Source organism: Clytia hemisphaerica, unplaced genomic scaffold (genome assembly GCF_902728285.1).
Source record: "Clytia hemisphaerica strain Z4C2 unplaced genomic scaffold, Clytia hemisphaerica genome assembly, whole genome shotgun sequence".
NCBI classification, from domain to species: Eukaryota; Metazoa; Cnidaria; class Hydrozoa; order Leptothecata; family Clytiidae; genus Clytia; species Clytia hemisphaerica.
In genome coordinates this window covers 1,321,412-1,333,484 of record NW_027103289.1, presented here as the reverse complement: position 1 = coordinate 1,333,484, position 12,073 = coordinate 1,321,412, and the positions used below count along the sequence as shown (strand labels likewise).

Sequence of the window (12,073 nt, the reverse complement as noted above, 5' to 3'; positions counted from 1 at the left end):
TTTTCCACAAGCTGCGAATGTAAAAACTTCAGTGTTTTTTAAACTAAAATTTAACGATATACAAAACTTACCAAAAACAATTCTATAAATTGCATACCTCACTTCAGACTGCTACCAAACAAAGGTACCACAAAATATTAACACTAGCAATTATTTAAATTCCCAAACTACAAAATACAAAATCTTCTTGGACGAGAAAAAAAATTACTACCAGTTAAGAAATCCCACGCAAGTAAATAGAGAAGAGAAAACAGTCCAAAAAGCTATAATTTGGGATCAAATAACACACACTCAAAAAGTACATGTCAGCATATCAATTTACACTTGAAATAGAACGTTATGTTTATATCATCCCAAAAACAAGTGGTTAAGGTATTTTAAGGTCTTTGTAAACATATTGCTTCTTATCTCAAATGATACTACGATATAAAACAATTTAAGGATCAAATTTCTACTACACTAACTACTAAGGGTGTAATACAAGTAGGTAGTACAAACTGGACGAAAATTGGACGGTCACTATCTTTTTGATTTGATAGTCACTTTTCGATTGAACATCACTTGTTTTTTAGTACGGTAATTCAAGTAACTGCTAAAGCCCTTAAACATTATTTAAGAAAGACATTACCCTTGGTTGTTGTTCTAGTGAAACAAGAGTAGGGCGAGTTACTGTAGCCTTCGTCGACAATTAGCGGACATTGTCCGGAAAAGGAATTTGAAAACCGGAACTTTTGCGTGTCCGATTGCATTTAAAAACTCACTTTAGCTCCAATATTAAGCTATATATAAAAGTCAAGCCAGGTCACAGAGGATAAATTACAATTGTTTAAATTCGCTTTCAAGGAATAAGTTTGTTTAGAATTTGTCTATTTCATAGTGATTTTTGTTAAATTCATTTTACGCCAAAATAAAACGGACAATTGAAAAATACGCAAACAATGCTTCAGGCTATAGACTTTAAAGCTAAGTTAAATTGCTGATCCTGGCACAGGTTACAGGTTTGTCGTCGCGTTTCGAAAACGTTTCAAAAGATATTTACATTAATGCAAGCAAAGTTTATTTTGGCAAACCCGATTCCAACCCGACACCCTTCAATAGGCTCTCACAATAAAGTGTCAAATTTTCAACTGGAATCAAGTTCCAAAAATGATGTTTATTTGAGATAGATTGTTTTTCCATCTCTCAAGTGGATTAAATTGCTGACACAATGAAATGGACTATTGAACGTATACACTCCTATTTGGTATTACAGAAATATTATATTCTACAGGGAGCCTTGTGAAAGTTATTTTTTACTTTGGATGATAAGATTGGTTCGATCCAAGGCATTGGCAAACGATCTATATTTCTACGTTTCGAAAACGCTCCTAAAACCTTTGTTTATTATTCCGCCCATTCTGGCAAACTCAATACCCTTCTACAGGCTCTCACAGTCTCTCACACACAAGTGTCAGGTTTTCATCTGAAATGGATTCCCAAGAGTGACGTTTATTTGAACACCAACTCTCGAGTGAATTAAATTGACACAATGAAATGGACTACACGTTTTTTTTTTTATAAGGAACCTTAACTTTGCTCTGAGCCTGGAGTTCCTTATTTTTACAGAGAATTTCAGTCTCAAAGTTCCTTATCGAGTTCCTTACTACATAGGAAATTTTGAACTTTTTGCCCCTTGAAAGATCAAAATTTGGTCAAATTAGTCCCAATAAGGTACATTATTTTCAAATCCACTTATTCTAAGCCTGAGTAGTTCCTTAACAATTCCTTATTTTTTGAACCATTTTCAGCCTCGAGTTCCTTATAAACGTGTTCCTTATAAAAAAAAAAACGTGTACTGAACTTCATCCACCCCTTCAGTATTTTGTATTACAGAAATATTATATTCTGGAAACTTTGTAAAGGTGGTTATTATTTTTACTTTGGATGATAAGATCGATTCGATCATAGTCCGCATAGAAAACCCCGGTCTGGAAACAATGGAAAGAAAAAAAGGATTCCAGACCGGGGTTTTTTATACGAACTATGATTCGATCAAACGCATTGGCAAACGATCCCGCAAACGATCTATTACTCCACGTTTCGAAAACGCTCCAAAAACCATTGTTTACTTTTCCGCCCATCCTGGCACACTCAATACCCTTCAACAGGCTCTCACAGTCTCTCACTCACAAGTGTCAGGTTTTCATTTGAGATCGATTTCCACAAGTGACGTTTATTTGAAATCGATTCCTAAACACCAACTCTCAAGTGGATTAAATTGACACAATGAAATGGACTATTGAACTTATCCACCCTTTGTTTTACCACCCTAAATAGAAGTAATAAAATATAAGTTTAATATTTATAGAAAGATTTAAGTAAATATCTTTGAGGACTTGTTTGTTTACTTTAGACCCATTTGTTTTTAAAAGTCATTTTTAAGGCATTTCAAATTGCTGCTTATCTTTATCATTCTGTCCATTTTCTGACCAGGACAGAAAAGTTATGTTTCTTATTTCTTATTTGTGTCCATATAGCTACAACCAAAGTCATAAAATTTGAGAAAAAAGGGGAATTCCCACGAAATCTTACAACCACAAACGATTTGGAAGCGCTCAAAATTAGGTGGACAGGTAGAATTTTAACGCTAACTTGTAAGACTTAAGAGTTTAGGATCTGAGGAACTTAAAGTTCAAGAATGGTCCAATAGGGCTCAGAATATAGCCTGGAAGTCTATAAACCCCTCCCAAATTGAAATATTTGAATAAAGTTATCAATTTGCCCAAAAGTGACTTTTTTGCCCTCACTTTAAATTGCTGAAAACCAGCAATTAACCAAAATTCCCAAAATATTTTGACCGAGATTGTAAATCACCTAAGAGGGTCTAGATTTCTCTTTCAGCAAGACCAACAAGCGGATGGAATAAAACAAGTTACAGAAATTAGATATTTAGGTAAAAAATAAAAATCTTGTGTTAATACACAATATAGAAATACCCTAACCAAATATTTGGGCATTTGAACACGTTTTATGAGTTCGAAGATTATTGATAAATATAGAATTAGATCACTCGCAGCTGTAAAAATAAAGGAAACCGTCGAATATCGATCAAATCAAACTAAGAAGACAGAACAAAAAGGCATTCCCAGTAAGCTTTGAAGAAAATTCGATTAGTTTGTTGAATGCTGTTTCGTCAATATTTTGGGTTACACGTTTTTTTTTATAAGGAACCTTAACTTTGCTCTGAGCCTGGAGTTCCTTATTTTTACAGAGAATTTTAGTCTCAAAGTTCCTTTTCGAGTTCCTTACTACAAAGGAAATTTTGAACTTTTTGCCCCTTGAAAGATCAAAACTTGGTCAAATTAATCCTAATAAGGTACATCATTTTCAAATCCACTTATTCTCAGCCTGAGCAGTTCCTTAACAATTCCTTATTTTTTTAATCATTTTCAGCCTCGAGTTCCTTATAAACGTGTTCCTTATAAAAAAAAAAACGTGTATCTTTTTGTTTAGGCTTTCGTAAATGTGTGCAAACTTGTTCCTTAACTTGATTTCTTATTCTCAGCCTGAGTAGTTCCTTATTTTTTTCAGCCTCTAGTTCCTTATAAACGTGTTCCTTATGAAGAAATAAATGCGTATCACGGGCTCAAAAAATTTCCAAATCACGTAATCACGCTGGAAAAAGTCTCTCACGCAAACTGCTTGGGGCCTTGTTCAAGGTTAATAGCTACAGACACCACTGTCTCACAACCCCAGTGGAACTTCTTCCCACAGTGGGGATGAAAATTGTTATAAAATCCCCAATGGGGATAGGGATAGAAATCCTAATTGTTCTCACGTCAAAAAGTTGGGGTGGTTTTAGAGTGCAAAAACTTTCCATTGAATTTTAAGTGGGGATAAAAAAAGTCAATTTCCCAGTATTTACGAAATTTTGGCCAAATTTTACAATGAATCGGAGGTCCCATCGAGTCTGAGACACAGGGGTGTGTAATAGAAAACATAAATTCACCAATATCCATTTATATATTGATTCATATTTTAAAACCTCTTTCCCATATAAGACAATTACAATTTGTGCCCCAGGCTGTAAATCTGGAACCAATGTGGGTAAATGTTGAAAGTGCTTCTTAAATGTGTCTTGAGCCGAATAGTAAATTGCGTAAATAAAGGGCCTGTTCAAATAAAGGGAGGGAAGATTGTTAAGTTTGGATTTTCAAGTACAAAAGACGTTCTGGAATTTGCTGTGCAAATCAGTGGCAAAATAAACATGATTGTCACCTAGTTTCTCCAAATTGGAAAATAGGGATCATACTAATTCTACGAGACAGAAAGATCCTCATGTTAAAATCACAAATCATCAATACCATAAAAACCAAAGATATTCGCTGCACGTCAAAAGAACGCTGTCAGCCAAAACACGTTTTTCTCAAGAGCATGTGAATGACAGCAGATAACGACTGTATGACATACAACCCCGATCTTACCAGATTAATTTAAAACGTGCCTACAATAGCTTAAGCGAAATATCAAACACACCCCTGTCTCACAGCCCCGGCCGAACTCTTTTCCTCAAAAGGAATAAAAATTCCTATTGAAATCCCAATGGGGATAGAAATTCTATTGTTCCAAGGTTAAAAATTCCAGTGGGGATGGTTTTGGAGTACAATTTTTAAATTTTGAATTTTGAGTGGGGATGAAATCAAAGTCAATTTTCCAGTGGGGCTGAAATTACAGAGTATTTTCCCACCGGGGACGAAATTTTCACTAAATTTTCCAGTAGGACTGAGGTCCCAGCGGGTCTGTGACACAGGGGTGTTCAAACTGATACCCCTGTGTTCTGAGGACAACTTTAAGCCACTGTTGAGATTGATATTACACTACGGGCACTACGGTTGGCAGATGAGAGGTATGTGCGGATGGGACCTCCAAAGATTTTTCTGATTTTTGCGACCCTTAGAGAGACTTTGAAAGGTGAAAAAACCGACCCTTACCGTCCGCACATACCCAGCACCCACTTTTGCCTAAGTACCACCCCCCCCCCCCCCCCCCGAGATATTCCCACTTCAACAAAGATTTTGATTAGGATAGAGAGATAACGCTTCCATTTTACGAGATGGATAAAATCAAGTAGACGTGACAAATAAGCTTTTTTAAAGAGATTTTCCGGTTCAGACATTAAAACAATCAAACGTTTGCAAGGTTCAAAGATTAATTACGAAGAATAAAAAAAACAGATTTCACACTCTTGTTAACCATTGCCAAAATGCCAAAAGTCGTTTGAAGAAGTTTGCCAAGGAAAAAGGAAATGTGATATTGTACTTGTTACAGACAGCTTTTTCAAAAATAGAAACCACGTCTTTGAAAGATGGCTGCGTTATCTTGTACCTGGTTTTTACATCGTAAAACTTGAACTATACTGAAATAAAACTTCATGTGTCATCCATGAGATCTAATTATAGTAGCATCAAATCAGTGGCAGAGAAAAAGTCGGCAATTCTTTTGATGTTATTGATTGAGAACAAAATGACGTAATATTTTCAAAAAATAATCAAATATGGCTGCAGACACATTGAAAACGTTGAACACGTAAACATGGTGGACGGAAATGTTAAAAACAGATCAGTACAAACTTAACTAATATGACTGGAGTGTGAGTTCTGATCCATTGCTGAGTAACAACTATATGTATATGTAAAAATTGGCAAAAACAACTCTGTGTGTTAATTTAGACAATCGTTTTGTGCTCGAAACCTTCTATTATTCGAATCTTTCTGTAATTCGATCTTTTTCTGTAATTCGATCTTTCTCTTAGTCCTCTTCAAATAGAAACTCTCTTAAGATACTTTCTATAATTCGAATCTCTCTGTAATTCGAACAAATAAGATTCCCGTTCGAGTTCGAATTACAGAGAGTCAACTGTATAAATAATTTGGTAATTCAAAGCGATTCAAGAATGGTCCCTTAAAAATGTTTACAAAAGAGCACCTGAATTCAAGAAAGTGTGAAGAACCAAAAAAATTCAAACGCCATAAAAATGTTTCCTGGAAATACAATAATTCCGTCAAATTTCGAAATTCCTTTAAATCCCTCTTCTTTTACGACTTGGATAAAATTTCTGCTAACCGAGCAAAGTATTCATGCAAAGGCTTGGGGTTTTGATAACAATAAAGTGTGAAGCGTGACTCATCAATAAACAGTAAACAGTTATAAGGGATTAAGCTCAAGTTATCATCAGTTTTGTGCGTAAAGAGGATTAATTTCAGCTCTCGTGTGTTTTATGAAGGTTTTGTATAACCGATTAACAAGTTTTCTTTGTCCTGTGCAATGTAACTGATGACAAGTTTATGCGCGTTGCTTTACAAAGTAGGTCCCTTTTTTGAAAGCTTTGCAAAAACAAAAGTATGTTGTCGAGAAGGCAAAGCCGAAGGCTAGAAGCGAATCTCTTATTCAGGATTTGAAATAGACTAGTAAATCACGTCGTTGTATTTCGCCGCAGCTGAAGCTTGCAATGGGCTCTATGTCTATTCATAGAGGTATAAAGAAAGACAGGAGATGAATTTGTCGGTAATTGATCGTTAAAGTCTTTTGATTTCTTTTATGTAATAAATCAAAAGAAATTCTAGGCTCGCCCGATGAAATACGACTTTTTAGTAGAACTCAAGTTTGCTCTGAACATTCTTACTATCAGCATCGAAGATTTCTAGCCTTCTAATATACGAGAATAAAATAAAATTTAGCTCCACGAAATAAGTTTCCGTTCAATTTTGTCATCCATTAAATTTTGTTTTGAAAAGATATTTTCTCCAGCCAGAAAATAAAAAGTTCTTTATAAGCACACACAATTTCAGACCCAACTTGTAGACAAAAAGTCGCTGGAGAATTTTGGAGGTAAGTATTAAGCAATAGAGTTCACCTTGAAGAAAATGTTGATCGAAAAATCTTGTCATTTGATGAAGGATTGCAAAGTTTACAGGCCCTTTTTTAGTCCAAATATTTTCTTACGCCGATGTCAGAAACAATGAATCTCGTCTCATCTTATTTCCGACACTTGAGTTAGCCAATAAGATTTCACCTATCAACAAAAGAGCTCATTAAAAATGCACGATATATGAGATTATGAGCATGCATACCTCGTAATTTTTTTAATCGTAGGGTGAGCATGGTTACAATAGCATACTTCTCCTGTTTCTTTATACCTCCATGGTCTATTAGCCTGTTTAGACGTAAACCGCTTTTTTATCGCGATTGACCATAACACAAAGAAAAAATTTGGTTTGTGGGAGGGTGCTGGCTATATGTCTACATGTTCACTGAATACGTCTTTCCAAACCACTCTCCCACGGCAATTTCTTTATAACTCTTTAAAGAAAACTCTTTATAAGCACGTATTCCCGCGTTCCTGTGTCCAAGGAAAGACAGACGTTTGATAGTCTAGATTTGAAACCACTTATTTTCTACGTAAATACATTTTAATGGAACGCCCTGAATGTATTTTTATGAAGAAAAACCCCTGACTTTCTTTTCGAAAAATTAATTGCAATCAAGGTCGTAATATTTGAGAGAGAGGGAAGAATCCTAGGAAATTTTAAACTCACAAGCGATTTGCAAGTGTTTCTAAGTTAGATTGGAAGGGTAGAATTTAACTCTGAGTTTTAACGCTAGACTTAAGAAAGACCTTAGAATCTGAGGATCTTAAAATTAGAAAAATGGCCCGATATAGCCTTGGAAGTCCATAAACCCCTCTTAAATTGAAAAATCCGATTGCCTAAATCGACTTTCTCGTCCGAACTTCGAATTTTGAAAAATGAGGAAAGAACCAAAATTCCAAATGTTGTATTTCGACCCAGATTGTTGTCCAAAGTACAATCAAGTATTTGCACGATATAACCCGATATAACCCAGCTGGCACGCAACGTTGTTTCATCGTTCACCTAACGTTATATTGACGTTGTGAACATTAGATGGACGTTGAAACAACGTTGTGTGCCAGCTAGGAAAGCCTTTTGAAATAATACCCTACCTTGAACGTTGGAGGCACTTCAAATCCTGACTGCAATGATATCTGGACCACCGAAAAGCACAGATCGATGTTGATATGAACAACTGGTTTGATAGCCTTTAAGCTTGTTCAATGTTTTTCGAAATCTAGAAAAGGGATAAAATTAATAAGCAATGGTTCTATCATGCCTGGCAAGGTAGCACAAAAGCACTAAATGCTATTATAATAAAAAAGTTCATAATGGCTTCAATTTGGTAAAGGGTCATTCATATCATTTTTTCTCAAAGCTGCCTGGTTTTGCCTTTTTAATAAACCAGTTTTATGATGAAAAAAATATATTTGAAAGTTATAGCATAATGTTTACAGTTTTTTATGCAAATTGCAATTTATCCAGTTATAAACTTGAAAACAATATCCTACGAGATTTAATTTTCCTTAGGGATCAATTAAATAATAAAGTGGGATGCTCCCTTGAGAGATGATTCATCACATCAAACCAGACATGTTTCGACATGCTCCTTTTGAAAGAGGGAGAATGTACTAGTATTTCTTTTTATAAGAAAAAGATTATATCATCACTTGTCAAGAGGGGTTTAGCCATAGATTTATAAAGCCCGAAGGGCTTGATGTCGTGCTTCGGCTGAACAATGTGCCGTGGTTAGGTAGGAAATCCTACCTAGGTCACATGACATTACAATAGAATTTCAATGCTTGACCAATCAGAAGCTTCGTGGATTTTCGAAAACAATAGCAGCAATATTTTTCCGATAATCACTTTTTTTGCCTGCGATGGCTCAAAGCACGACAGCTAGCCCTTCAGGCTTTATAAATCTCAAGACTGGTTTAGCAGAAATTTCTATTAAAATTAAGTTCTTATAAACTTCAGTTTTGAGCCGGATATATTTTTATGACCAGATTAATGAAAACAAATCGTTTTCTTTTGTTTCTCCTATCAGACCACATAAAAACAAATTCACTAACAAACTGATCCGCTTTGATGTTCGTTTGAAAATTCCCTTCATATCATTATGACAAGTAGGGGAAATTCCCTTTTCAATTTTGATATTAGATAAATCTTTTATGTTTTGATTACATTCACAATTGCGGTCAGAGCCTTATGCTATAATGTATGGGACACTTATTTCCGAAAACCTTTTATTAGGGATCTCATTCTTTACACCCCTGTATTTAAAACGACTTTTCGTTTAGCTATTAGTTCTTACAATGTTTGTGGGCACTTGTTTCCACAAATAGATTTATTACGCTCACACCTTAAACCAATGCATCAGAATGCACTTTTTGTGTAGCTGCTGTATTAATAAATGCAATGTTTGTGGACATTTGTTTCCGCAAAAAGATTGTTATTGGCTCTCACACTTTACACCCCTGTATCGAAATGCACTTTTTGTTCAGCTATTAGTGAATGCAATGTATGTGACATTTGTTTCCGCAAAAAGAATGATATGGCTATCCCACCTTACAACCCTGTATCGAAATACACTTTATGTTTAGCTATTAATAAATGCAATGTATGTGGGCACTTGTTTTCGCAAAAAGATTTTTATGGCTCTCACACTTTACACCCCTGTATCAGCAACATGCCCTTTTTGTTTAGCTCTTTATGAATGCAATTTCAGTCCCATTCAGGGTTACTCTTTTCGCAAATTTCGGCAAAATCTTTGAAAAAACGAGTCCCACGTAGGGTCCATTTTTCGAACCTCAACGAAGCACCCCCGTCGGTCGGCAAGGGTAGTACCCCCCCCCCCCGCCCGATGTGGACACTTCTTTCCACAAACGAAGTGACCTTATTCCTTGTCCTTACACCCCTGTATCGGTGGATAAGATAGACTAGATAGGGAGCAGCATCGATAGAATGTTACACGTTTTTTTCTTTTATAAGAACAAACTATATAAGAACATAAGGCTTCGAGGCCCAAAAATTTAAGAACATTCTAAGAACATTCTAAGGCTTTGGAGACTTAAAAACATGCATTTTCTTAAGAAATTACATCAAAATGCTCAAAAAATGCTGAAAATAAGAACATTTTAAGAACATTTTTAGGCTTCAAATCCAAAAAACTAAGAACATCCGAAGGCTTCGAAAATTTTTGACGTTCTTATAAAAAAACAACGGGTAGCCCTTTTGGAATCAAACGAATGCCCACTAACAGTGTATTTGATACACTTTTAAATTGTTATCCTATTAAGATATCTATTCTAAACTTACGTTGAATGTTGAAACAAAATCCGAATTTCACATAAGAAAATATTTATCAAGTCTTTAAAACTCAATAAATCATCAATTAAAAACTTTCATCTGGTGTGTACCATACCTCTCGACTTCCTTGCCAAAATGAGGCCAAATATATTTGGATCCTTCTTTTTATATCATTTTTCTTTCTCTCCCTGGAGCGAACAATAGACAACTAGAAGAGAAATTTTGACGTCAAGAAACCTAGACATAATTGTAAAAGTATAAATAAAAAGGTCACGAATTTACAACAAAGGGGGGCTTTTGATGGGCCCATCAAACGGATAAAAATGTGCCATAGCTAAAATATTTGACAAATTTTTCTTGCATTTTTCTTAGACAACAAAAGGCTAAGGCGACACATAATTATTCACATGTGTATTCAAATTACTAATTTCTCGAATATGACGGTATTAATTTGGATGTCTGAAATTTTTTTGCATAGAAGTTAGCCTATAATCCAACGTTAAAACAATTTATCCTGAACATACCATACATAACGTCCAAAGAACGTTAGATAAACGTCGTTTGTATGTTAGTCTTGGAATATGATGAAAGTAAGCGAAATGATATATGGGCTTGTTGCAGTGTTATTGTCATATTCGTTATTAGGGGAATGTGTTGGTAGGGACATAGAGATATAAAGAAAACAGGAGTTGAATGTGTCGGTAATTGGTCATTAAAGTCTTTTGATTTCTTTTATAAAATGTATCAAAAGAAATTCTAAGCTCGCCCGATGAAATAAGACTTTTTAGTAGAACTCAAGTTTGCTCTGAACATTCTAATAATCAGTATTGAAGATTCTAGCCTTTTAATATACGAAAATTTGATAAAACTTCGTCCACGAAACAAATTTATGTTCCATTTCGCTATCCGTTCAATTTTGTTTTGAAAAGATATTTTCTCAAGCCAGAAAATGAAAAGTTCTTTATAAGCACACACGATTTCAGACTCAATTTGTAGACATAAAGTCGCTGGAGAATTTTGGAGGAAAGTATCAAGCAATAGAGTTCACCTGAAAGAAAACATTGATCGAAAAATCTTATCATTTGATGAAGGATTGCCAAGTTTACAGGCCTTTTTTTAGTCCAAATATTTTCTTACACTGATGTCAGAAACAATGAATCTCGTCTCATCTAATTTCTAAAGCTTAAATGAGCCAATAAGATTTAACCTATGGATAAAAGAGCTCGTTAAAAATGCACGATATATGAGATTATGAGCATGCATACATCGTAACTTTTTTAATCGTAGGGCGAGCTTGGTTACAATAGCATACTTCTCCTGTTTCTTTATACCTCCATAGTAGGGAGTTTTCGGCGAAAATTGGAGGAATGTGGGGGTTGCTACTCCCCACCGATCTCATCGACAATACAATTGAACTATTATTATGGTTAAAGAATGTTGGAATAAGGAATGTTGGTTTTTTCACAGGAATATATAATCATTACAAACGAATGCTTAAGGAATTAGAAGTAAAAAAATTGTTGGGATGAAGTCCGTTGGAATTTCTGAATCTGAATTTCCGGTTTTTTCGACAAAAAAACTGCAACCCCCTTTCCTTGGAATTTTGGCTCTCATTTTGACGGTCTGAAGCCATCTTTGGAAAAAATTGACGGAATGGCGGAACACCCTTGTAAGACCCATCCAAGCCTGCACTAAACGTCAAAATAACGTCCATTTAACGTAACCAATAAGACGTTGGAAGAACCTTGAACGTTGAAATGTGCCAGCTTGTAAACTACTCTCGAAGTTTACTTTACCGGTTGTGGTAAACAAAACAGAATAAAAAGAAACTGATTAATGAAGCTAAACATTTCTTTATAAGAACATTCAAAACTTTT

General features: G+C 35.0%; 1 long non-coding RNA gene across 1 annotated transcript in view; it reads right to left on the bottom strand.

Annotated features, from left to right (window-relative positions):
* The window catches only part of LOC136809812 (uncharacterized), a 42,811-nt gene extending 34,695 nt beyond the window's left edge, over nt 1-8,116 (bottom strand). Inside the window, exon 1 of the long non-coding RNA XR_010847024.1 lies at nt 8,000-8,116. This is a non-coding gene — a long non-coding RNA (uncharacterized lncRNA). The remainder of the gene's footprint in view (nt 1-7,999) is intronic.
* Nucleotides 8,117-12,073: the final 3,957 nt, after the last annotated feature.